The 24794-nt window shown below is 36.9% G+C and overlaps 1 protein-coding gene across 1 annotated transcript in view; it reads left to right on the forward strand.

The window, feature by feature from the left end:
* The window catches only part of IFNE (interferon epsilon), a 61153-nt gene that overhangs the window by 5576 nt on the left and 30783 nt on the right, over positions 1-24794 (forward strand). The window contains exon 4 of the mRNA XM_063714182.1: positions 23437-23508. The gene's annotated coding sequence lies outside the window, so the exon portion shown is untranslated. The remainder of the gene's footprint in view (positions 1-23436; positions 23509-24794) is intronic.

Here is a 24794-nt window from a genome sequence, read left to right on the forward strand (position 1 = left end):
CAGAAAACCTAAGCTCATAAGCTGTTTCTTTTGCTAGCTACATATTCTTTCCCTTATATGTGTTAATAACATTCCTGTTATTCATGATTCACTTAAAATTTTTCCCTTCACGGAAAGCCTTTATAGTCTGATTTGTCTGAACCTATTTGCGCCTTGCCCATAGCACAAATCTTACCAGGTCACTGACCTCATTGTAGTGTAATGGATTACTTCTCTTTCTTCCAACTAGAGTATTACCTACTTTATAGTAAGGACATGGCTTCTTAACTCTTTAGCACATTATTCAACATTTAACAGGGACACTCTAAATATTGAATGAATGCAGACTTTTTAAAATATAGCATTAAAGGAAAGAAGGGAGATACCAGTACCATATTGTCATGGCCAATTACACATATGAGGAGACTTTCTAGAAATGAAGTCTTTCTTGTTTGTGTGGTATGCTAAGAGGTTAAGTTCTTATGTTTGTTTTTGAGACTCTCCATTATTCCTGGATGGACCATTTACATATGCTACTTCTTAGAGTGAAAAATGAAGTATTCATCTTTCTCTGATGAAATGGTGGGTTTTACACTTATATAGCAAGGGCACAATAAAATAAGAACATAATGTGTAGGGCAGAAGTCCAGATGGGAGCCTCTCTTCTAACTAGTTGTTCTGATCGTCTTAGACAATGCTTTCCTGAACTACTTTTTTTTTTTTTTTTTTTTTTTTTGAGACGGAGTTTCACACTTGTTGCCCAGGCTGGAGTGCAATGGCACGATCATGGCTTACTGCAACCTCCGCCTCCTGGGTTCAAGTGAGTTTCCTGCCTCAGCCTCCCATGTAGCTGGGATTACAGGTGCCTGTCGCCAATCCAGCTAATTTTTGTATTTTTAGTAGAGACAGGGTTTCACCATGTTGGCCAGTATGGTCATGAACTCCTGACCTCAGGTGATCCACACACCTCAGCCTCCCAAAGTGCTGAGATTACAGGTGTGAACCACCGTGCCGGGCCGACCCCACTCTTATAATGTGTCTTTCCTCCCAGTCAGCCAGGGTTGATGGTTGGTTATATCTTCAACTGCCAGGTAATACAGAAACCATTAGCACCATCTTGAGCAGTTCTAAAAGGATCTGTTTTTTGCTCAGCTTATTAAAAAAACTTAATATTATGAAAATATTAGAACAGTACATGCCAATGGCATAAATGGCTCAATTTTACAATTTTATAAAATATAACACTCTTCCCATTATTCTAGACAAAAGGCCGCTTATTTGTTGTCCAGAATAGGTGGCCACTAGCTATTAATAAAGATTTGGTGGCAATTTTCTTCATTTCTTTGGATTTTATACATGAAGCATTATGAGTAGGCAGAAGATAGCCAGCATGTAGTAAGTGTTTAGAGGTAAGTAGCTAAGGTTATGTAGTAAGTATGCAGGAAGGGACCATAACACAATAACAGTCCAATGAATTTTGCCTTCAATGCAAAAAGAATCCAGTTTCTTAGAGGTGTGAAAAGCTGTTCAGTCAATTTAGGTAGAGATGTTTATCTCTTGGAAAGGATGAATTGGGGTTTAAATAGAACAAAGGACAGGATTCCGTTGACTAATAAATCATGTAACTTTAGTCTACATAAGAGAGGTAAGCATACATTGTTTTAGTGAAATTTATTCCAAGTTATGTTTCAATATAAGCCTTACACAAAATAAAATATAGATCCTTGGAGAAAATTTAATTACTCTAAGTAATTAACTCTAAGATGAACAATGCAGTTACCAATCTGTATGAAAACATTTGGGATCAAAGTGAATTTATTTTGAAAGCACTTAGAATTGAATTCTTAGCTGGTGTATTATGCAGTGTATCAGATCTTTTTAAAAAAGTAATAGTTCCTAATCCACTCTCATTACTTTAGATGGAGGAATGAGTACCGGAGAAAGAGGCTAGATGAAATTGGAAAGAAATAAGCATATTTCCAGACTCAATGGTGGGATTAGAGGAGACATACTTTGAAGGACCCATTTGTGCCTAGTAGAGGGGGAGAAGAAAGATAATACACTCTCTGGATGGGATAGAGATAGGAGCAGAAATAACTAAAATAATAAAAGTGTACCTGAAATGCCTCTGGCTAAGTGGGTTCTTACTATGGGTTCAAATTAGAGAGGCAAAGAGAGGATTCTGTACATTTCAGCATTTATGTTGCAGCACTCTGCAGGAATTGTAATTGAAGACACAAGATTAAGGGTCTCATCAAGAAAGGATTTTAGAGACTTCACTAGTAGGTTCATGTTGTAATTTCTAGCACAAAGTTTCCTTGGAGCACTTGGGACTGTCTGAGGGGTTGAACATAAACAAAAGAAAACAAAACCAAACAAACAAAAAACAAGTATGGTGTGGTGGGGAGGGAGGGAAGGTGGGTTACCAGGCAGTGGGAGCCATAGGGCTTAGGATTTCAGGGCATGTATGTTGGGGAGGGTGGGAGAAGGTGGCTGAAAAAACAAAACACAATATGTGATGTTGAACATACACACACACACACACACACACACACACAGAGTAGAGTGCAAAGTTTGAGATAAAAGATTTTTTTTCCCTAAATCATCTTTTTTAGATTGCCATGTACTGTCTTCTGCCACTAATAATGCCTGACATATTAAAAATCAAACAAAAAGAATAAAAAACACTAAATGACCTTCTCATGCTCAACACTCAGGTAAATAGCTATGAAGATTGAGCCAAGGGGTAACTTTAGTGTTACACCCATGGCTTTGTCAAAGTTGGCCTTCTACTGCTAAGCAGAGTTTTTGTGACTGGACCAGGTATGGATACAACTCTTTTCTTCCTTAGAATGGGTTCCTTTTTAGGATAAACAACAAACCCACCCTAAGACCATGATGCAAGTCCAGACAGGTCTAAGTCCAAGGGCAGCACAGTTTAGGCTCAAGCTAAGGTTGTTCAGTACATGGGAAAAAATGTAAAATATAATCCATTATATAAATATGTTTAGACAATTCATATGATGTCATCAGATCCTGGATATACAGCCAATGAGCTGTGAAACCTATATCCAATAAAATCATGTTTTTGAAGAAATAGATATACCCCTACTGGAGTATTAAATCTGCTCCAGTCCCACTTGCTCCCTTGACTGGGCTCAAGGTTACAATCTGGACAAGAATGAGATCTTCAAGTGCCTGTATGAGAATCTTGCCTCTGTCATGACTAGAAGACAGGAAAGAATCCAGATTTCCTTAGGGGCTGATGGAAGATAGCTACCTGCTGACAAAAGATCATGCCACTGTGTCCCCTACGAATAGCACCAGCAGATATTCAAGCCTTTTGTGACACAGAGATCTCATGCTAGTTGAGATGAAACCTGGATAGAGAAATTTCTTACTGGGCCTCACCAGTAGATGGACACCTAGAGGAATTAGAGACAGGAAACAAAAAGAAGCCTCCCTCCTGAGAAGTGAGCATGTTATTCTGCTTCTCTATGCCTCAGGTCATTCAGCTCCTGAGTATAATAAAAACAGCCCAAATCATTGGATGGTTACGAGGATGAATTGAATTATAAACACTTCAGAATAATGCCTGGCATGCTCAATAAGTAGAAAACATTATAGCTAGTATACCAAAATATAGGAAACAAATGCAAACCTATTAAATACTAGAAATATGTGTATGTAAAACATTTTTAAATCTTCAGACAGGAAAGCTCTTTCTGAGTAATATGAAAACCATGGCCACAATGGAAAAAAGAAATACATTTTAACACATTAAATGGAAAAAATAATCTGTCCAGCAAAGGGCCATAAAGAAAATTCAAATCACATGGAAAAAAACCCTTAAAATATGTGAGTATTAATATTTTAAATAAAAAGTTCAAATATTTTAAGAACCTGATAGAGATATGAGTAAGAAATATAGATGCAGTTTACAAGAAGCCTAAATAGCTGTGAGTGGATAATATGCCTCTCATTTCAAATAAATGAAAGATCTGATTAACAACAAAAAGATTACTTGGTGATGGTTGGGGTAAGAGTAGATACAGTAGAAGTATAAAATTTAAAAACAGTTATAGTTAATTTGGTGAAATCTACCAAAATTATCAAACCACCAGACCCAGAAAATGCAGCCCTAGGTATTTGTATTACAAAAACACTGTCCATATGCCAGCTCAAACATATATACAGATTTATTTATTGAAGCCTTATTTATATAAAAGACAGTTGTAGTGAAATTAATATGCTATTATAGAGGATTGGCTAAGTCAGCAATGGTCCCTTTGTATTACAGAATACTGTACAGTCAATTAGTCTAATTAGGTAAAGAATATTCATTTACATCCAAACTTGTTCATAGTATGTTGAATGGTGTTGAGTGAAAACACAAGTTAAGGAATAAGAGTGATTACATTGATGAGGAAACAGAGGGTAGAAATGAGATTTTAAAATTCTCTTTTAATTTCTGGAAACTAAATATCTCATTTTCTCTTTTTTAAATTATTAACTATCCATTTAAGTTGACTCAGATTGTATCCAGCATTTCTATTTTCATGAAGCAAAGGAGATTTATCATAGCTTAGTTTCTACTATGGTTGGTACTGGAAGATAACACCTGCCTTTGGTATCACCAGGGGACAATGTAGAGGGACCACTTCACTGGCCACTATTAAAAAGTGAAGGTGAAACAGTTAGAATATTGGATAAAAATCATATTTTCTAATAAGTAAATATGAGAATTTTAATATGTTTCTCATTTAATGAATAAACACAGTGATAGAGCTTTAGAAATAATTAAAATTCCAAATCCTGGAAATTGATATCCTCTTTACTATATGGTTTTTTCATAGTCATTTATGGATGAGTACAGCACATTCTTACGTTTTTCTCTAGCACCATTCTAGATCTTGGAGCTATGTTTTTGCACCTCGTGATATTGACTTATTTTCTCTTTAAAGCAAAAGTTTGCACTAAGAAAGGCTCCTTTAACCCAACAGCTTGCTCTAAACTTATTTTTAGCTGATCCAGCAATTGCTGAATAAGTTACAACAGCAAGCTCTCCACGAATCTCTATTCAGTAGGAAGTCACACTCTTGGATTAAATTAAAATGAAGGAAAAAACTGCTTGAATGTACCTTATAGAAGAAAGTTATTGAGAAAAGGTCCTTTGGTACAGAGTCAGAAAAGATCTCCTACTTGTAGGGATTATGAACCCAAAACAGACCTCTAAGAAGGAGGCATTTTGGATGAATAAGAATGGTCCCATGCCAATAATCTCAAAGCCCATTGTGATGTTCTTAGACTAACGAGGTCAGGAAGCTCAGAAGGTAAGGAACTTATTTACATCTGTAGCTTATTTGCATGTTACTTGAAGTATTTGCTTATTTGGTGTCATTTTTAAGAGTAGACACAACTTATTAGCATTTGGTAAAGTCATTTCATTTCACTTATGATCTGAAGAAAACCCATAGTTTTGGCTTAAAGGCATAAATTCTACCAATGGATTTATGCTTTAACTGGAAGTAATATATTTGAAATATATCTTGATATATTTTCTATTCTTTGAAATCTGATTTTTCCTTGGTAGCTCTTCACTCTCTTTCCCAACCCACTCTCCCTCCTCTCCCTAGGGAAGGAGAAGTTAAATATACATAGGAAAGGGGAAGAAGAGGAATAACCACAATTCCTATCACATAGGAATGTGAGATAAAGGCCTTTCTGGTGCTGGATAGCAATCATTAGCAGAGAAAGAGAGGAGGGAAGATATAGAATAGTATGGAATAGCAGTGTCCTCAATAACCTCTTCCCCTGGTGACACCTTGGCAGGGGCAATGGATATCCAGATTAATTCAAGGGTGGGGTATTTTTCCTGGATTTTCAGGATATTGACTGCGATATCTCTAGTAGACAAAGCATGTTATGCCAGTTTCCAAATGTAATTCCTATGTCAGATTTATGTGGGCCAATGGTGAGATGAATGGGCTCTATCAAGTACATTCAAATGCTAGGCCCTTTCCATTTTCTTCAATATGTGGTGTCCAAGGTTGCCATAGAATGGAAAGTGAGAAAAGAGAATCACCCATGAGAAATTTACATGAGCCAAGCCATCAGAGGGCCATGACATCTGTCCATATTGTATAGGTAAAAACTTAGTCATATGTCCTTGGCTAACTACAAGGAAAGCAGGGTGTAGCCCTGTGTCCAAAATGAAAATAAATTGGATTTGGTGCTCACCAGCAGTGACTTTGCTACATATCGACCTTCAGGTCACCAAATATTAATGTTTCTCTTTGCCTCCCATGTACAGCACACTCATTCTAACTTGAAGAGACCAAGTCAAAGTATTTTCTAGTAATTCCATCCAGCTCAAAGCTCAGAGTCTTTGGGTCATATGGAATCCTCTTCGTAATAGCTGGATATGACTCTGTGTAGTCTGAATGTAGAATGATCACAACAAAGACATGCATTCAGAATTGCCATGAATGGGAAACACAGCAGTTTTTATATCCTACTTGTAGGATTCTGAATTCCCTTGATTCCCTTTTAGCTCTCTGCTTGCGTACTGAAAAATACTTTCTTGAACTCTTATCTTTCTAAAGTTACTTGCCAAATTTAGTCAACAATTTTTCACACCTACTACTAACATCGTTTTTCAACCTCTACCCTTAGAGGTACAAGCTCAGTAGGCATATAATCTGCTTTCTAAATTAACGCAAGTTACAATTTTGTAAAAGTTCATCATTGCCTAACATAAATAATTTGTATAAATGAAATTATTTATTATAATGAAATTATTGACTAAAACAATATAATACACATAATTGAGTAAAACATGACTAAATCATAACTTTTGAAAAATTTTTATTCATTCCTTTCATTTATTAACTTATACACAAGTATTGTACGAATATATGTACAATGAAAAGACAAAAGGGACAAAATTTATTAATGAGCAATAGGAACAGAAATGATCAATAAAGGTGTATTCACAGTCTTTCTGATTACAGGAGCTTTTCTCTAACGAATATATTGAGCTTTCCTGATTGATTCTTGGCCTTTGTGATCATGATGATGTATTGCATTGAAAAGAAAATAACTAGAAAGAATTTAAAGTCAATAGAGTTTTTCACAATGAAAAGGAGGCAGGAAGAATGGGTCCAGGAAAGGACATAGGGGGAGGAAGAATGGGTCCAGGAAAGCAGAGGCATCATCTTGTGCTGATCTATGCCCTAGGTGGAGCAAAAGGTACAGCCCATCTCCTAGCATAGGTCTCTTTCCTAAACTTTGCCCCATGCTGATTTTATCCAAATGCATATGTTTAGCCTGGAAGTCATTCCCATGTTAAAAAATTACATATCCAAGTGCTCTCCATTTGACACCTCCATTTTAGACCTAAACTCAAAGTGAGGTTATTCAAAACCAATCTCCTGGAAAAGATTATTCTTTTCCAATTCTGTTAGTTGCAATTCACATGTATAGGTTCTCACATAGTCATTCTTGACTCCTCATTTTCTCTCACATCATATCTCCAGTCTGAGTGCAATTAATGTTTTTGCACCATTAAGAGTTTCCAGGTAGGAACTTCATATAGCTCTTTATTTTGAGCATGTGTCTTAATCCACTGAGTTATAGTAATAGATTTTTTAAGAATTCTTGAATTTCTAGAAAAACAATACTCAATTAAGATTTAATATTAACTTGTCTCTGGATTATTTTTCTGATATTTTACTTGTAGCTATATATAGATAATTTTCTATCTGTAGTAACTTTTTTTGTTGTTTTGTTCTATTTCAACCCTCTTCTATAATCAGTTTTATACTAGTCTCAAAAATAATTTTGGTGATTTTCTAATTTTTGACTTCCCTTGTCAAAAATTGTTTTTAATTGTTAAGAATTCCTTTTAATTCTAAATTAACAGGGGCTTCAGCATCAGTTTTTTTAAAACTTTTCAGATAACTCCAAAGTGAAGCCAAAGTGGAAACCACTGCTCTAGGAGATCGTATAAAGGAATTGTGAAGCAACTTATTCCTGTTATAATTAGAAAACTTCTCTCAGGGATCTGCTGCACACGGAGGTGTTTTGTGGTCACCTAGGAGAGATTATCAACCCTTGACCAATGATTGGATGTTTAGACCAATGGTGCCACTAGCCTACCAATGAAGTTTGAAATTTTACTACTCACATGCACTGGAACAATTTTTTTTTAATTTTTTAAATATATTTTCCTTAGATCAGAATCTGGATTTTGCCAGAGACTGGGTTTTGTTGTTGCTGCTATTGTTTTTTTTTTTCTTTTTCTTTTTTTTTTTTTTAAACAGGGATTAAAGGGAAAGAGTCAGGTAGTATGCATAGCTTGAAACTTTATGCTGTTAGGAGGTGGGACAGTGGTCAGGTTCCCCCAAGTAGACCAGGGTCTGTGGGGTTTGGAATTCTTACAAGTATGAGGAGACAGAAGTTGGGTGTAGTCCAGCTCTCTTGTTGGTCTCACAGATGGTAGGGTAGGGGAATAGGTGGGATGGGACCAGAAAGCCTGTCAGAAGTAAAAATCGAATATGAGATCTTTCTCCTTATTACAAAAAGACTCTCCTGAGGATTCCACCTGTTTGCTTCTGGCTTCATTCTTCGCTTGTGGACAGAATGTTGTCTATAGCGATGAGGCTATAGAAAAACAAGGATAGGCATCAGCCCGCTTCTTTATGTCCTAGCCAATGACCACTATATGACCAACATTCAAAGGGCAAAGAATAAGCTTCTCACAGATTGAAGAAGACAGGATATGCAATGTTAATGGATTGGAGGTTTCAATATTGTTAAGATGTTGATTTCTCAAAAAATCTCAATAAAATTGTAACAGATTTTTCTATGGAAATTGACAAGAAAATTCTGAAATTTACACTGGAGTACAAAAGACCTATGCTAGACAATTTTTAAAGAAAAGAACAAATCCAGAAGAGTAATACTAAGCTAGTCTGTCTGCGACAAAGATAAAAAATAAGTGGGTCAGTAGAAGAGCATAGAGCCAAAATACAGGCCACATTTATGGTCACCTGATTTGTAACTAATATGTCACTGCAATTCAATAAGCCTAGAAGGGTTTAAATGTTGTGTGTCAACTGAATATCCATGTTACTCCCACCTCACTATGTACAGTAAAGATGCATCATAGACCTAAATACAAAAGCTAAACATATAAAAATACTAGAAGAAAACATAAGAGCATGTCTGTATGACATGATATTTATGTACTTGGTTACTGTAAGCAGTGTTTCCTTAAATAGGACAAAAGTGAAGTAACCATCAAATAAAATTTGATAGCTTAGTCTTCATTAAGATTAATAACTTTAAGTGAATAAAAAGATCAGCTTCAATCTGAAAGATGTTATCTACAATACATTTACCCAACAAAGTAGTTGTATCTAGGATATGTATATAAATAACTAAAATAAAAAGAGAAATCAATATCAATAAGAAAAGGAGAAAGTACTTACCAAAAACAAAGATTGGAACAGGAATTTCACAAAAGAGACTACCAAAGTGGCTCATAAAACTTGAAAAAACAACACGCTCAACATACATGAACAGTACGGATGATTTCACAGACATAACATTGAGTGAAAAACCTAAATATAAAGAAAAGCTAAAATGTGTTTTCATTTATAGAAAGTTCAGAAACTTCAAAAACCAATTTATGATAATAGGAGGATACAAGAGTGGTTAGATTTATGATGTGATGTTCATTAAGAGGGAACAAAAGGAGCCTTATTTTTACCCTACAGGACCAAATTGTCTTCATGTTATAACTTTAATTCCTCTTGCTTGTTTCATAATGTTTTACATTTGTTATTATTTCACCACAATATTAAATATTTCAGGGGAAAGTAGACATTGCTGCCTTTTACCTAATTTTTTAGAAGAATATTTTTGTTTATAATTTCACTTGTTTAAAAAGAAACATGCCTGATCTCATTTGCACATATCTGTTTCTCATTAATTTGAAGTTTTAGAAATTATGACTGAATATAATTTCTTTGCAAATATCTCATCAAAATATTTGACATGATAGTTTATTTTTCTTATTCAATATTGATGAATAGATTGTTTTAAATTGTTCCCAGTAGTTGGATCAAAAATCTATGTTACTGATCACCTTATCAATTGGAAAAACTAGTGTGGAAATAATTTTTTAAAATGTCTTCTATGGGTCTTTCAATTTAAGTGGTAAATATATTTATGGGAATCTAGAATAAATAAATAACACAAAATAAAATTTTAAAAGGTAAGCATAAAATCAGTGATATTAGCCTAATACTAGTTCTAGATTGTTATTTATTATCTAATCTGACCCCATTAGACCTTCCAATATAATTGTTTTTTAAGGGATATTTGGAAGCTTTTCCATCCTTGTTTTTTATAACAGCTTTGTTCTCTGGTGTCTCTTTGATGAGCAAGGCATTTAAGCAGTTGAGTGTTGGTTAAAAAAAAAGCCTTGGCTGGGTTCATTAATGATGAACATAACATGGCCTTATGTTAATTAACCAAATGTACTTACTAAGACACATGAATATCTAGAGTTATTTTGTTTCCTTACTGTTGATACACCTCATGTGCAAACACATTCCAGTGATGAATGCTAAATGTTATTCTGCCCTCTACTGGTTCAAATTGAACTCTCCCATTTAGATACATTCCAGGAAAACAGCTTCAAGGTAGAATCTTTTTTTTTTTCTTTTTTTTTTAAGACAGGATCTTGTTGTGTTGCCCAGGCTGGAGTGGAGTGGCACAATCACAGCTCACTGCAGCCTCAGCCTCCCCAGGCTCAGATGATCTTCCCATCTTAGCCTCTCAAGTAGCTGGGACTACAGGTGTACACCACCATGCCTTTTCTATTTTTTGTAGAGAAGGAATTTGGCCATGTTGCCCAAGCTTGTCTCAAACTCCTAGGCTCAAGGCATCCTCCTGCCTTGGCCTCCTAATGTACTGGGATTACAGGCATGAGCCACCACACCCAGCTAAAGGTAGAATCTTAATGAACATTTCCCTTTATAAGCAAAACAAGTAAAACACCAGGAGAACAGAGCATGTGACCCCACCCACCCTGGTCACTGGCACTCAGGCTGTCAACAGCTGCCAGAGCTTCTGACCCAGTGTTCCTAATTCTGTGGGAACTTAACCAGTGGGTGCAGCCTCCTGTTTTCCCAGGAAGCATCCAGACAGCACGGCAGGCATTCCCATCCACCCTTGCCACTGGTAGCCAGACAAGCCATGTCCACTAGAACTTCTAGATTGGTGGTTCTATTTCTGCCTGAATTTGCAAAGGGGCACAGGTTCCTGTTGCCCTGGAAACACCTGCATGACAGGGAGGGTAGCCCCACCAACCCCCACCTCTCATAGCCAGATGGCCTACACCTGCTAGAACTTCCAACCCAGCGGTCCCACTTCCACCTGAACTCTGTGGACACGTGTAACGCTGTATTTCCCCAGAAAGCACACAGACAGCAGATTAGGGCTGACCTGGCATGGATACAGCATGTCTGCCAATGGTGGCCCTGCCTAAGGGAGTCCTGCGGATCAAAACACCCAAAAAAAGAAGTACAGGCATGTAGGCAGTAATCAGAGGGGGTTCCTCCAAGACCCAGGAGCAGACTAAAATTGAAGCCTGTCAACTAAACCCAACTTATACCATAATCAAACCCCCAAGGGCATCAAAGAAAAAAGAAAATATCCATCAAAAGGACAGCAACTTCAAAGATTGAAGGAACATCAGCCCACACAAATGAGAAAGAACCAGCAAAAAAGCCAGAGTTCCTTTTTTTTTTTTTCAAACAACTGCACTAGTTCCAAGCTGAGGAAAGAATCTCAGAGCTCAAAGACTGGCTCTCCTAAATAACTCAGTCAGACAAAAATAAAGAAAAATGAATAAAAAAGAACAAACAAAATCTCCAAGAAATATGGGATTATGGCAAGAGATGAAATCTATGACTCATTGGCATCCCTGAAAGAAATAGGGAAAAAGCAATCAACTTGGAAAACATGTTTCAGAATATCATCCATGAAAACTTCCTCAACCTCACTTAGAGAGGCCAACATTCAAATTCATGAATTACAGAGAACCCCCACGAGATATTACACACTATCCTCAAGATATGTAATCATCAGATTCTCCAAGGTCAAAATGAAACAAAAATGTGAAAGGCAGCTAGAGAGAAGGGGCAGGTCATCTACAAAGGGAACCACATAAGGCTAACAGTGGACCTTTCCACAGAAATTCTACAAATGAGAAAAGATGGGGGAACTTTACGTAGCATTTCTAAAGAAAAAAAAATTTCAACCAAGAATTTCATATCCAGCCAAACTAGGCTTCATAAGTGAAAGAGAAATAAAATTCTTTTCAGACAAGCAAATGCCAAGGGAGTTTGTTACTACCAGACCTGCCTTACAAGAGGTCCTGAAAAGAATGCCAAATATGGAAAGGAAAAAAACATTGCCAGCCACTACAAAAGCACACTTAAGTACACAGATCAGTGACACTATAAAGCAATGCACAAACAAGCCTGCATTCTAATCAATTAACAGCATGATGACAGGGTGAAATCCACATATATTAATATGAACCTTGAAGGCAAATGGGCTAAATGCCCCACTTAAAAGGCACATTATGGCAAGTTGGATAAAGAAGCAAGACCCAATGGTAGGGTGTCTTCAAGAGACCCATCTCAAATGCCATCTGTATGCTCAAAATAAGAGCTGAAGAAAAATCTACCAAGCAAACAGAAAACAGAAAAAACTGAAATTAAAAAATTGCTGTTTTAATTTCAGACAAAATGGACTTTAAGCCAACAAAGATCAAAAAAGATAAATAAGGTGAAATGGTTTGGCTGTGTCTCCATCCAAATCTCATCTTGAATTGTAGCTCCCACAATTCCCATGTGTTGTGGGAGAGAACTGGTGGGAGGTAATGGAATCATGTGGGCGGATCTTTCCTGTGCTGTTCTCTTGATAGTGAATAAGTCTCATAGTTTTATAAGGGGGGTTTATAGATTCTGATATAGTCTGGCTGTGTCCCCACTCAAATCTCATCCTGAATTCCCACATATTGTGGGAGGGACCCAGTAGGAGATAACTGAATCATGGGGGCAAGTCTTTCCCATGCTGTTCTCATGATAGTGGATAAGTCTCATGAGATCTGATGGCTTTATAAGGTGGAGTTTCCCTGCACAAGCTCTCTCTCTCTGCCTGCTGCCAACCATGTAAGATGTGACTTGCTCCTCCTTGTCTTCTGCCATGAATGATCATGAGGCCTCCCCAGCCACTTGGAAGTGTAAGTCCATTAAACCTCTTTCTCTTGTAAATTACCCAGTCTTGGGTATCTTTATCAGCAGTGTAAAAATACACTAATACAGATTCCAGACCAAGTTGACACTATTAAACAAAAACAAAAACACATATTTGTCCTAAACTTATAACTGGATCAATACTGAATATTATCATGTAGTATGAGGACATTTTCACACTGCTATAAAGAAATACCCACAACTGGATAATTTATAAAGAAATAAGATTTAATTGGCTCATGGTTCTGCAGGCTGTATAGGAAGCATGATGGCATCTGCTCAGCTTCTGGAGAGGCCTCAGGAAACTTACAATTATGGCCAAAAGGGAAGGGGGAGCAGGCACATCACATGGCCAGAGCAGGAGAGTGAGTGGGGAGGTGCTGCACACTTTTAAATGACTAAATCTCGTGAGAAGTCACTCATTATTGTGAGGACAGCACTAAGAGGATGGTGCTAAACTATTAATGTAAAATCAGCCCCAATGATCCAATCACCTCCCACTAGGTCCCACATCCAACACTGGGGATTACAATTCAACATGAGATTTGGATGGGAACACATCTGAACTGTATCATGTGTGAAGTATTAATTTATAGCTCCAATCCTGAGCCTTGGTTTTACTTTTTTATTTTTGCATAGGAAGTTAAGTTGCCTCTGTCCTCTAGATTCTTTCTCTTTGTATGGTATTTATGGGACCACCTTTGGCAAATCAGCTCTTTAGTAACTGGACTCTGTCTTATTGACTGCATTATCCTCAGCACCAAGTCTAATGTACTCAATAAATAATTTTTACTACAGCAATTTCTCAGATTTCCTCCTCGTACTAAAAGGTGTTCATGAGTGACCACATTATTTTCCTTCATTAAGGCCATATTTGCTAGGATTATAATAGACAATGGCTAATATTTCCACTCTTCTCTTACTGAGTGTCGATAATGCTTAGAGTTTTTTGCCAAATGCGCTAGATATCTAGTTCCTTTAAGAAATATATGGCTGGGAATTCAAATGCAAGAGCAACATAATTTTCAGCTTTTGCATAGTACTATGTTAAACTGTATTATGACTTCATCTCTAGTTTGCCCTCTACTTTTTTATAATAGAAATTAACCAGCCTGGTGTCATGTATAGAGCCACATGTCTAAACTAACTCTCCCTGATTCACACAGCTCACAGTAATTAGACACACTACTTTTTGAAGGTAGTAGTTCTGTGTCTCAAAATCATCATTTTTCCACCTTTCTTGCCTTTGTCAAGTGAGGCCGACTTCCCAGAGTGTGTGTGTGAGCTGTAAATTCATTTTCCATCACTCAGAAACCTAGGTTTCATGTCATTTGATGACATTTAGATGATACCATGATAAAATCAACATGTCTATATGAGGGTAGAGACCAGAAAGGAGCCGTTTTTTAAATAAACCCAGTAAATTTTAGTATTCATTATTATTAATGATTTAACTCTTTATATTGTTAAACAATTAAAATGCTCAAAGTTTTGAAATTGAGACCAGAGTTTCCATAGTAAATGAGCTTTCTTTCTAAAAAACATATTTTGCAAAATTAAGAACTTTTATCCGTTAATACAGTCAACATATTTTTATTGGATTTTAGAGTTCAACCTAATTATCATATCTTTCAAATGCAGGATAATTCTGCCAAAGCTATTTTTCTTAGTCTGTCAAACACTGGGAATGAAATGTTTTTTTCCTTGTTCACTCAGATTGTTGGACCAAGTGAACTAGGAAACAAGTTGGGGTCATATGTATATTGCCTTTTCATGTGATATTGTACTGTGCAAATTTGTTTTGCCATTCCTGGACTTTTTTCATTTTCATTTTCAGCTTATGTCAATAAAGGAATGTAAATATGATGAAAACAAATGAAATGTACATTGTTTCTAGATAGCGTTGGCAATACCCGGTGTCTTTCTTTCTCATTTCATTTTCCCAGAAAATAAAAGTGGTCTGATTTCATATCCCAATGCATGAAAACAAAAAGAAAACAATGTGTGTCTAAATGAGACTAGAATTTAAGAAGGAACACAATAGAAATTAGAAAATCTTTAATAAATGAAAATTAAAAGAAAATATACAAAACCCATGCAAGACAGTGAAAACAATGCTAACTGGGAAATTTACAGCTGTAAAAGCTGACACTAAAAAAAGAAAGAGTTCAAGTCAACAATAGAACTTTGCACCTTAAGTAACTAAAGAAAAGTACAAACAAAACCCAAATCTAGCAGAAGAAAGGAAATAATAAAACTGGAGCAAAGATAAATAAAATAGAGAATAGAAGAGCAATTTTTAAAAATCACTGAAACTAAGAGTCGGTTTTTTTAAAAAAAAAGTTCAACAAATTGACAAACCCTTACTAGGATTATTTTAAAAAGAGAGAGAGAAGACTCATAAAACAAAAATAAGAAATACAAGAGGAGACACTACAACTGATGCCACAGAAATAAAAAAGATCATAAGAGACAACTATGAACACATATACTCCAACAAATTTTATAACCTAGAAAAAATGGATGAATTCCTAGAAACATACCACTTACCAAGACTGAATCATAAATAAATAAAAAACCACAATAGAACTATAAGGATATTGAATCAATAATTAAAAACCTCTGAAAAAAGAAAAGCCCAGGACCAAATGGCTTCACTGGAGAATTTTACCAAACATCCAAAAAAGAATTAACATGATCCTTCTCAAATTCTTCCATAAGATCATAGAGGAGAGAACACTTCCAAACTAATTTTATGAGTCTATATTGAGGCAAAAACCCTCAGCAAAATACTTGCAAACAAAATTCAACAGCGTATTAAAAGGATTATATACCATGGCTACATGGTTCAACATATAGAAATCAATGTAAGAAACTAAATAAACAGAATGAAGGGGGAAAAACCATGATCACCTCAATTGATGGTGAAAACCCATTTGACAAAATTTAGTGTCCTTTCATGATATAAAGAAAGGATCAATAAACTAGGAATAGAAGGAAATTACCTCAACACGGTAACGGCTATTATATGAAAATCCCTCCATTAACATCATACTCAATAGTGAAAACCTTAAAGGTTTTCCTCTGAGCTCAGGAAAAAGGCAAGGATGCCATTCTCATCACTTCTATTTATCCATAGTATTTGAAGTCCTAGCCAGAGTCATTAGGCAACAAAAACAAATAATAAGCATCCAAATTGTAAAGGAGGAAATAAAATGATTTCTGTTGGCAGAGGACATAGTCTTATATGTAAAAAATTCTAAAGATCACACACACACACACACACACACACACACACAGTGATAACTTATAAATGAATAGAGCAAAATTTCAGGATACAAAATCAACAAACAAAAATCAGTCGTATTTCTATACACTAACAATGAATAATCCTAATAGGAAATTAAGAAAATACTCTCATTTACAATGGCATCAAAAAGCATAAAATATTCAGGAATAAACTTAACCTAGGAGGTGAAAGACATATACACTGGAAACTATCAAATACTGCTGAAAAAATTAAACGTGACAAAAATAAATGGAAAGATTTATTTATATCCATCATGTATTGGAAGACTTAACATTGTTAAGATCTTCATATTCTCCAAAGTGATCTACAGATCTAATGCAATCCCTATCAAAATCGCAGAGGCATTTTAAAAATTTATTTATTTTAAAAATTTCTTCATTTTATTATAATTTAAGTTCTAGGGTACATGTGCACAACGTGCAGGTTTGTTACATATGTATACGTGTGCCATGTTGGTTTGCTGCACCCATTAACTCGTCATTTACATTAGGTATTTCTCCTAATGCTATCCCTCCCCCATTCCCCCACCCCACAACAGGCCCTGGTGTGTAATGTACCCTGCCCTGTGTCCAAGTGTTCTCATTGGTCAATTTCCACCTATGAGTGAGAACATGCGGTGTTTGGTTTTCTGTCCTTGTGACAGTTTGCTTAGAATGATGGTTTCCAGCTTCATCCATGTCGCTACAAAGAACATGAACTCATTGTTTTTTATGGCTACATAGCATTCCATGGAATATATGTGCCACATTTTCTTAATCCAGTCTATCATTGATGGACATTTGGGTTGATTCCAAGTCTTTGCTATTGTGAATAGTGCCGCAATAAACATACATGTGCATGTGTCTATAGGAGCATGATTTATAATCCTTTGGGTATATACCCAGTAATGGGATCACTGGGTCAAATGGTATTTCTAGTTCTAGATTCTTGAGGAATTGCCTCACTGTCTTCCACAATGGTGGAACTAGTTTAAATTCCCACCAACAGTGTAAAAGCATTCCTATTTCTCCACATCCTCTCCAGCACCTGTTGTTTCCTGACTTTTTAATGATTGCCATTCTAACTGGTGTGAGATGGTATCTCATTGTGGTTTTGATTTGCATTTCTCTGATGGCCAGTGATGACGAGCATTTTTTCATGTGTCTGTTGGCTGCATAAATGCCTTCTTTTGAAAAGTGTCTGTTCATATCCTTTGCCCACTTTTTGATGGGGTTGTTTGATTTTTTCTTGTAAATTTGTTTAAGTTCTTCATAGATTCTGGATATTAGCCCTTTGTCAGATGGGTATATTGCAAAAATTTTCTCCCATTCTGTAGGTTGCCTGTTCACTCTGATGGTAGTTTCTTTTGCTGTGCAGAAGCTCTTTAGTTTAATTAGATCCCATTTGTCTATTTTGGCTTTTGTTGCCATTGCTTTTGATATTTTAGTCATGAAGTCTTTGCCCATGCCTATGTCCTGAATGGTATTGACTAGGTTTTCTTCTAGTGTTTTTATGGTTTTAGGTCTAACATTTAAGTCTTTAATCCATCTTGAATTAATTTTTGTATAAGGTGTAAGGAAGGCATCCAGTTTCAGCTTTCTACATATGGCTAGCCAGTTTTCCCAGCACCATTTATTAAATAAGGAATCCTTTCCCCATTTCTTGCCTTTGTCAGGTTTGTCAAAGATCAGATGGTCGTAGATGTGTGGTGTTATTTCTGAGGCCTCTGTTCTGTTCCATTGGTCTATATCTGTGTTTTGGTACCAGAACCATGCTGTTTTGGTTACTGTATCTTTGTAGTATAAGTTGAAGTCAGGTAGCCTGATGCCTCCAGCTTTGTTCTTTTGGCTTAGGATTGTCTTGGCAAAGTGGGCTCTTTTTTGGTTCCATATGAACTTTAAAGTAGTTTTTTCCAATTCCGTGAAGAAAGTCATTGGTAGCTTGATGGGGATGGCATTGAATCTATAAATTACCTTGGGCAGTATGGCCATTTTCACGATATTGATTCTTCCTATCCATGAGCATGGAATGTTCTTCCATTTGTTTGTGTCCTCTTTTATTTCGTTGAGCAGTGGTTTGTAGTTCTCCTTGAAGAGGTCCTTCACATCCCTTGTAAGTTGGATTCCTAGGCATTTTACTCTCTGTAGCAACTGTGAATGGGAGTTCACTCATGATTTGGCTGTTTGTCTGTTATTGGTGTATAAGAATGCTTGTGATTTTTGCACATTGGTTTTGTATCCTGAGACTTTGCTGAAGTTGCTTATCAGCTTAAGGAGATTTTGGGCTGAGACAATAGGGTTTTCTAAATATACAATCACATCATCTGCAAACAGGGACAATTTGACTTCCTCTTTTCCTTATTGAATACCCTTTGTTTCTTTCTCTTGCATGATTGCCCTGGCCAGAACTTCCAATACTGTGTTGAATAGGAATGGTGAGAGAGGGCATCCCTGTCTTGTGCCAATTTTCACAGGGAATGCTTCCAGTTTTTGCCCATTCATTAAGATATCGGCTGTGGGTTTGTCATAAATAGCTCTTATTATTTTGAGATACGTTCCATCAATAGCTAGTTTATTGAGAGTTTTTAGAATGAAAGGCTGTTGAATTTTGTTGAAGGCCTTTTCTGCATTTATTGAGATAATCATGTAGTTTTTGTCTTTGGTTCCATTTATATGATGGATTACGTTTATTGATTCGTGTATGTTGAACCAGCCTTGCATCCCAGGGGTGAAGCCAACTTGATCTTGGTGGATAAGCTTTTTGATGTGCTTGCTGCTGGATTCGGTTTGCCAGTATTTTATTGAGGAATTTTTGCATTGATGTTCATCAGGGATATTGGTCTAAAATTCTCTTTTTCTCTTGCGTCTCTGCCAGGCTTTAGTATCAGGATGATGCTGGCCTCATAAAATGAGTTAGGGGGGATTCCCTCTTTTTCTATTGATTGGAATAGTTTCAGAAGGAATGGTACCAGCCCCTTTTTGTACCTCTGGTAGAATTTGGCTGTCAATTCGTCTGGTCCTGGGCTTTTTTTGGTTGGTAGGCTATTAATTATTGCCTCAATTTCAGAGCCTGTTATTGGTCTGTTCAGAGATTGAACTTTTTCCTGGTTTAGTCTTGGGAGCGTGTATGTGTCCAGGAATTTATCCATGTCTTCTAGATTCTGTAGTTTATTTGCATAGAGGTGTTTATAGTATTCTCTGATGGTAGTTTGTATTTCTGTGGGATCAGTGGTGCTATCCCCTTTATCATTTTTGATTGCATCTATTTGATTCTTCTCTCTTTTCTTCTTTATTAGTCTGCTAGCAATCTATCAATTTTGTTGATCTTTTCAAAAAACCAGCTTCTGGATTCATTGATTTTTTGAAGGGTTTTTTGTGTCTCTATTTCCTTCAGTTCTGCTCTGATCTTAGTTATTTCCTGCCTTCTGCTAGCATTTGAATTTGTTTGCTCTTGCTTCTCTAGTTCTTTTAATTGTGATGTTAGGGTGTCGATCTTAGATCTTTCATGCTTTCTCTTGTGGGCATTTAGTGCTATAAATTTCCCCCTGCACACTGCTTTAAATGCGTCGCAGACATTCTGGTATGTTGTGTCTTTGTTCTCATTGGTTTCAAAGAACATCTTTATTTCTGCCTTCATTTCATTATGTACCCAGTAGTCACTCAGGAGCAGGTTGTTCAGTTTCCATATAGTTGGGCAGTTTTGAGTGAGTCTCTTTATACTGAGTTCTAGTTTGATTGCACTGTGGTCTGAGAGACAGTTTGTTATAATTTCTGTTCTTTTACATTTGCTGAGGAGTGCTTTACTTCCAACTATGTGGTCAATTTTAGAATAAGTATGATGTGGTGCCAAGAGGAATGTATATTCTGTTGATTTGGGGTGGAGAGTTCTGTAGATATCTATTAGGTCTGCTTGGTGGAGAGATGAGTTCAAGTCCTGGATATCCTTGTTAACTTTCTGTCTCATTGATCTGTCTAATGTTGACAGTGGGGTATTAAAGTCTCCCATGATTATTGTCTGGGAGTCTAAGTATCTTTGTAAGTCTCTAAGGACTTGCTTTATGAATCTGTGTGCTCTTTTATTGGGTATGTATATATTTAGGATAGTTAGCTCTTCTTGTTGAATTGATCCCTTTACCATTATGTAATGGCCTCCTTTGTCTCTTTTGATCTTTGTTGGTTTGAAGTCTGTTTTATCAGAGACTAGGATTGCAAGCCCTGCCTTTTTTGTTTTCCATTTGCTTGGTAGATCTTCCTCCATCCCTTCATTTTGAACCTATGTATGTCTCTGCACATGAGATGGGTCTCCTGAATACAGCACACTGATGGGTCTTGACTCTTTATCCAATTTGCCAGTCTGTGTCTTTTAATTGAAGCATTTAGCCCATTTACATTTAAGATTAATATTGTTTTGTGTGAACTTGATCCTGTCATTATGGTGTTAGCTGGTTATTTTGCTCGTTAGTTGATGCAGTTTCTTCCTAGCATCAATGGTCTTTACATTTTGGCATGTTTTTGCAGTGGCTGGTACCAGTTGTTCCTTTCCACGTTTAGTGCTTACTTCAGGAGCTCTTGTAGGGCAGGCCTGCTGGTGACAAAATCTCTCAGCATTTGCTTGTCTGTAAAGGATTTTATTTCACCTTCACTTATGAAGCTTAATTTGGCTGGATATGAAATTCTGGGTTGAAAATTCTTTTCTTTAAGAATGGTGAATATTGTCCCCCACTCTCTTCTGGCTTGTAGAGTTTCTGCTGAGATATCTGCTGTTAGTCTGATGGGCTTCACTTTGTAGGTGACCCAACCTTTCTCTCTGGCTGCCCTTAACATTTTTTCCTTCATTTCAACTTTGGTGAATCTGACAATTATGTGTCTTGGAGTTGCTCTTCTTGAGGAATATCTTTGTGGTGTTCTCTGTATTTCCTGAATTTGAATGTTGGCCTGCCTTGCTAGGATGGGGAAGTTCTCCTGGATAATATCCTGCAGAATATTTTCCAACTTGGTTCCATTCTCCCCGTCACTTTCAGGTACACCAATCCAATGTAGATTTGGTCTTTTCACATAGTCCCATATTTCTTGGAGGCTTTGTTTGTTTCTTTTTACTCTTTTTTCTCTAAACTTCTCTTCTCACTTCATTTCATTCGTTTGGTCTTCAACCACTGATACCCTTTCTTCCAGTTGATCGAATCAGTTACTGAAGCTTGTGCATTTGTCACGTAGTTCTTGTGCCATGGTTTTCAGCTCCATCAGGTCATTTAAGGACTTCTCTACACTGTTTATTCTAGTTAGCCATTCCTCTAATCTTATTTCAAGGTTTTTAGCTTCTTTGTGATGGGTTTGAACTTCCTCCTTTAGCTCGGAGAAGTTTGTTCGTCTGAAACTTTCTTCTCTCAACTTGTCAAAGTCATTCTCCATCCAGCTTTTTTTCATTGCTGGTGAGGAGCTGCATTCCTTTGGATGGGGAGAGGTGCTCTGATTTTTAGAATTTTCAGCTTTTCTGCTCTGTTTTTTCCCCATCTTTGTGGTTTTATCTACCTTTGGTCTTTGATGATGGTGATGTACAGATGGGGTTTTGGTGTAGATGTCCTTTCTCTTAGTTAGTTTTCCTTCTAACAGTCAGGACCCTCAGCTGAAGGTCTGTTGGAGTTTGCTGGAGGTCCACTCCAGACCATGTTTGCCTGGGTATCAGCAGCAGAGGCTGCAGAACAGCAAATATTGCTGAACAGCGAATGTTGCTGCCTGATCGTTCCTCTGGAAGCTTCATCTCAGAGGGGTACCCGGCTGTGTGAGGTGTCAGTCTGCCCCTACTGGGGGATGCCTCCCAGTTAGGCTACTCGGGGGTCAGGGACCCACTTGAGGAGGCAGTCTGTCCGTTCTCAGATCTCAAACTCCATGCTGGGGGAACCACTACTCTCTTCAAAGCTGTCAGACAGGGACATTTAAATCTGCAGAGGTTTCTGCTGCCTTTTGTTTGGCTATGCCCTGCCTGCAGAGGTGGAGTCTATAGAGGCAGGCAGCCCTCTTTGAGCTGTGGTGGGCTTCACCCAGTTCGAGCTTCCCAGCTGCTTTGTTTACCTACTCAAGCATCAGCAATGGCGGGTGCCCCTCCCCAAGCCTCACTGCTGCCTTGCAGTTAGATCTCAGACTGCTATGCTAGCAATGAGCAAGGCTACATGGGCGTGAGACCCTCCAAGCCAGGTGTGGGATATAATCTCCTGGTGTGCCATTTGCTAAGACCCTTGGAAAAGCGCAGTATTAGGGTGAGAGTGACCCAATTTTCCAGGTGCTGTCTGTCATGGCTTCCCTTGGCTAGGAAAGGGAATTCCCTGACCCCTTGCACTTCCTGGGTGAGGCAATGCTTCACCCTGCTTTGGCTCTTGCTCAGTAGGCTGTACCCACTGTCCTGTACTCACTGTCCAACACGCCCCAGTGAGATGAACCCAGTACCTCAGTTGGAAATGCAGAAATCACCCATCTTCTGCGTCGCTCATGCTGGGAGCTGTAGACTGGAGCTGTTCCTATTCGGCCATCTTATTTATGCTCTAGATTTTCATATCATAGAATAAATAAATCCTGATGGAATATTCCTGATGCAATATAGAAATTAAAGGTAAAATCAGATTTACAAGAAAAGGAAGTGAATATTTGTCAAATCAAAAGAGAAATGTGACGAGGGAGAAGTGTAGTTCTATATCTTAGATGATGCTTGCAGAAAAATACAAGGAACTGTCCAGGTATTGTACACAGGATAAAGTTTTTTAAAGTGCCCATAATATATATCTAAAGGAAATGAATTCAATATGTCACAGAAATATCTACACTTTTATGTTTATTGCAGCAGTATTCACAATAGCCAAGATATGGAATCAACCTATGTGTCCAGCAACAGATGAATGGATTTTAAAATGTGGTATGTATACACAATTAAATACCACTAAACCATAAAATCTTGTCATTTGTGGCAACATGGATGAACTAGGAGGACATTATGTTAAGTGATATAAGCCAAGCACAGACAGACAAATTCCACATGATCTCACTCCTATGTAGAATCTAAAAAAGCTGATCTCATAGAAGTAGAGAGTGGAATAGTGAGTACCAGAGTCAGGGGAGTGTAGAGGAGAGAGAGAGAGAAAGAGAGAGAGAGAGCTGTTCAATGGGTGCAAAATTACAGTGAGACAGGAGGAATAAATTCTGGTGTTCTATTGCATAGTAAGATGACTATTTATATCTTAAAATAGCTAGAAGACATGATTTTCAATGTTCTTACCAGAAAGTATTGATAAATATTTGAGGTGATCAATATGCTAATTACTGAGTTGACATTATGTGATGTATACATGTACCAAAACATCACAGTGTACCCCATAAATATATATAATTATTGTCAATTAAAAACAAAATAAATTAACTGTCCATAAAAGAATTAGCTAATTAGCTATAATCTATTTAAAATGTCAATGATTAAAAATTATAAAATAATTGGCTGAGCACGTGGCTCATTCCTGTAATCCCAGCACTTTGGGAGGCCAAGGTGGATAGATCACTTTTGGCCAGGAGTTCCAGACCAGCTTGGACAACATGGTGACACCCCATCTCTACAAAAATAAAATAAAATAATTGGCCGGGTGTGGTAGCACACTGCTGTATCCTAGCTACTTGGGAGGCTGAGGCACAAGAATCACTTGAGCCCTGGATGAGGAGGTAGCAGTGAGCTGAGATCACCCCACTGCAGTCCAGCCTGGGCAACAGAGACAAGACCCTGTCTCAAAACAAAACAAAAAAACAGAAAGAAGTTGGCTAACATAGAAACTGTAGTAAATGAAGTTAACAGATAAAACAAATGAAAGAAGGAAAAAAGAACTGAAATTAGCAAGTAAATACGTTACTATTGAAATTTACTACAAAATAATATTAATTACAATAATGATAAGTTATAATTTTAATAAATTACTGTTTTCAAATAAGAAAAGTTTTAAATCAAATATTTAAATAAGTAATAGCTTTTATAAATCAAATGTTAAAAATTTTCAGTACAGTATGGTAAATATAATTAATAATAACATATACTTGAAATTTGCTGAGGTAGTAGATCTTAAGTGTCCTCATCACACACACACACAACATGATGAATATGTTAGGTGATGAATGTGTTAATTGGCTTGATTGTGGGAATCATTACACAAGGTATACTTA

Source organism: Pongo abelii, chromosome 13, assembly GCF_028885655.2.
Source record: "Pongo abelii isolate AG06213 chromosome 13, NHGRI_mPonAbe1-v2.0_pri, whole genome shotgun sequence".
Taxonomy (NCBI): Eukaryota; Metazoa; Chordata; class Mammalia; order Primates; family Hominidae; genus Pongo; species Pongo abelii.